This window comes from Manihot esculenta, chromosome 5 (genome assembly GCF_001659605.2).
Source record: "Manihot esculenta cultivar AM560-2 chromosome 5, M.esculenta_v8, whole genome shotgun sequence".
NCBI lineage: Eukaryota > Viridiplantae > Streptophyta > Magnoliopsida > Malpighiales > Euphorbiaceae > Manihot > Manihot esculenta.
The window spans coordinates 22,263,679-22,267,074 of record NC_035165.2 but is presented as its reverse complement, the minus strand read 5'-3'; the positions used below and the strand labels follow the sequence as shown (position 1 = coordinate 22,267,074).

The window sequence follows — 3,396 nt, the reverse complement described above, 5'->3', positions numbered from 1 at the left end:
TTAAAAAAAAAGAGAGGTGAAATTCACTTGCCTATAAATGAAATTAAAAGAAAAAGATAAATTGGAATGGTACATATGAATTAAATTATTTACTAATTCAGAGATTTGTTTCTGTTCTCTATTAAAATTTATTTACTTCATACATTTTATTTAATAAGTGAAAAATTATATTGTTTATAATTGTTAACATTTTTAAATAACGCTTGGTTATTTAATATATTATATTTTTATATATTATTTAAAATCAGTGAGTGAACATTATATAATATAATTTATAAAGAATTAAGTGTTGAATTTTTTTTTTTAACTACAAGTATTTCATTACATTTAAGGTAAAAAGGGGAATACAACACCAAAATGATAATAATAGACTCATAAATTAATGACAAAAAAATATATATTTATAAACCGAAAAGAAGCTCAATATAATTATTAAGACAGTTATTATCGCTTTCTCTTCTACCGACATCGCCACCTGTATTAACCGCTGAAAATAAGAAAACAACCATCAGATTCGCCACCCTGAAAGCCCTAAACAAACAGAAATCGTAAGTCATGAAGCTCCAAAAGGTAGTGAGAACACAAATCCACTAAGACCAGCCTTATTGTAGAAAGAGCTCCTTATCGCCAATGGAAGGAACGAGTGAATGGGATATCCACATTCACAGTCTCGTCATAGCCAAAGGGCCAACTATATACCATTCCGACATAGAAGCCATCACCTACCACTTGCCGAGCTTTCTTCCTTCGTCAATAGTCCAACGAATGTAGCTCCAAATCATGCAACTCTCTATTACGAATCAGAAAGCTACCCATCAATTGAAAAAATCATATTTGCAACACACACCTATAAACATTCAACCATGAAGGAGAGGGGACCTTCATCATAAAAAAAAAAAAAAAAAAAAAAAAAAAAAAAAAAAAAAAAAAAAAAAAACATCCTTCTCCTGTGGAAGGGCAGAGGAGACCACCATAAAACTCAACTCGTTTCACCTCTTTTGCTTTCTATCTCCTCTTTAAATCTTATGAGTTTTGTAATATAAGAGAGTTTGTGTTGAATTGCTTTTAATTATGTCAGTACGTATTAAAATGATTTACTTATGAAAAATCATGTTAAATCGATCAATTATTTATATTTTATTGGATTAACTTAACAAGATTTAATATTAACTTTATTGCACTATATAGCTTGTATAATTTTTTTTTTTTAAAAAATCATATATATATTTTTTATACCAAAAATAAGAAATTCATTATCTGGGTGAAGTTATAGGTATAGGAACAAGGTATAAACTATAAAGACCTAAAAAAAATGCAATAATAGAACTCAATAACCCACAACAAAGAAAAAGGCATAAGCTTAACAACAAAGAAACCCTAACAACAAGTGGGTCTCTACTCTGAAGATCTGACCTGATAGAATAATTTGAACGCCATCGGCGTAGAGCGCCGCTTTACCATTGAAAGGTGATGAACCACCACAAACGCACAAGGGAGGGAAGGCATTGTGTCTCGCAAAGCTCCATAGGTCCAAGAAGCATTATAAGAGCAACCTTACCTGCAAAAACACATTTGCCCCAAAGCTAAGTCTCTGGCCAGAGAAGAAAAAGCATATTGAAAAGGTAGTGATAAAAGGGAGGTGGAGGCAGGGTTCATTGGCATCTCACTCGCGTTTCACAAATGGCACACTTCGGCCTATACACAACGAGATGCCACACTCTCTTAAGTCGCCATTGAGTGAACCCTTCGTCACAGATCCGCAAGACCAAACCCAAAAGGAGACCGGATCTATGTGCAGAAGGCCACGACTGACATGCATCCACTAGAACCTGTAGAAAAAAAAACCACACAACCAAAGAGGAAAAAAAAAAGAACCGAAACAGTCCTTACAACACCCTCGCAATTCAAACATCGACTATCCATGGAAAACACAAGACAAACAAAACTATTTACAAACCTAACCCGGCGATGGGGATGGAAATCATAGACGGGTTAGGGGAGGGAGGCTTCCTCTACCCCACCGCTCGAAAACAGCAACAAAAAAAGGTCTGTAACCCTAGCAATCGAAAACCAAAGGAGAAAAAGAAGAGAGCAGATGGGTTTATCATATCTGTGTTTTTTTACATAGACGTATTTATATTGTCGTATTTAACCTTTGCCAACGGTCTCAACAATCTGGATTATAAGTACCGGAATTTATAATTATGCTTTAGCCTAACGGAGAGGAGAGTTTCACTGTAGACACCATCACCGTTTCCAGACGGAAGCAGTTGGTTATTCCTCCAGTGTAACTAAAATCTCCCGGAAACAGAGGCCTACTCTCTCGGCAATTGGCACTCGTATAACGTTAAATCGCAACAGTTGATTTTGGTCGGGCAAGCCTTGCTCATGAGTGAAAGTAGCTAAACTCTAATCCAGAACTTATTGAACGAAGCTCTAGGATCAGTAATTGGAAAAATTTTGCACAATGACAAGTGATTGGAAAAGAGCACCGGGGATTGCGAGGACCTTTGTAGGGAATTCCATGGGAGGCCTTAGAGGAGGAAGCAACCTCGCTTCGTGGTTTGTTGTGGGAACCATAGCCTACTTTCTCTGGATCAAGCCGTCCCAGGACCGCAAGAAAGAAGAGGAGGTAACTCAAAATTTTATTTATTATTAAAATCAATTTCAGTTATTTCAGCTTGAATATACTAAATCTTCTTCGTCTACTTTCTTAGCAGCAAAAGGCAGCACTTGTAGCTGCATATTCTTATCGATATGGCGAGAAATGAAAACCCATACCTGATCCGCATGTGATGCTTCTAATTTCTATTATCTTTTTCAAAAAATTACTTAGCTTGTATGCTCGGTTATATATTTCTATTTTCTTATTATTGTTGTTGCAATTCGATTTGAATGTGGAATTAGAATTGGGTCATCTTTTTGCAGGAAGGAAACTGGATTTATATACGGCAACAAGAATAAAACAAGCAAACCAGTGGAATAGTTTGCTACTTGTAAGTTAATATTGTTGGTTGTTTATTAATATTACAATCTCAGTGGTACTCCATTATATCTTACAAGTCCCAATAAGAAATAATGAATTCTTATTTTGATTACGCCTTCCTTTGTTGGGCCTATTTTAGATAGTTAGGCAAATATAATTCTTGAAAAAATTTGTTAGATACAGAATGAAAGTTTCATCCTATGTCAATCTAGAATTGTTTTGCTTGATGCATACTGCACAAAAAGCATAGAAGCATGTTTTTGGTGAGGATTAAAACACGAAGAGACTCAACTTCAAAGGCACTGAGGCTGCAATCCCACGTGCAAATGATGTCTCATGAAAAATAGAAAATGTCTCCTATACAAGCTTTTAGAGTACCAAGAGATCAATAATATACTAGAAAGAAACTA

General features: G+C 35.1%; 1 long non-coding RNA gene across 1 annotated transcript; it reads right to left on the bottom strand.

Moving 5' to 3' along the window:
• Positions 1-359: 359 nt before the first annotated feature.
• LOC110614962 lies at positions 360-3,055 on the bottom strand. Its single transcript, XR_006350625.1, has 3 exons — positions 1,668-3,055; positions 1,414-1,558; positions 360-790 (listed from the first exon to the last, which is right to left on the bottom strand). It is a non-coding gene; the product is annotated as an uncharacterized LOC110614962 (long non-coding RNA).
• Between the last annotated feature and the right edge of the window lie 341 nt (positions 3,056-3,396).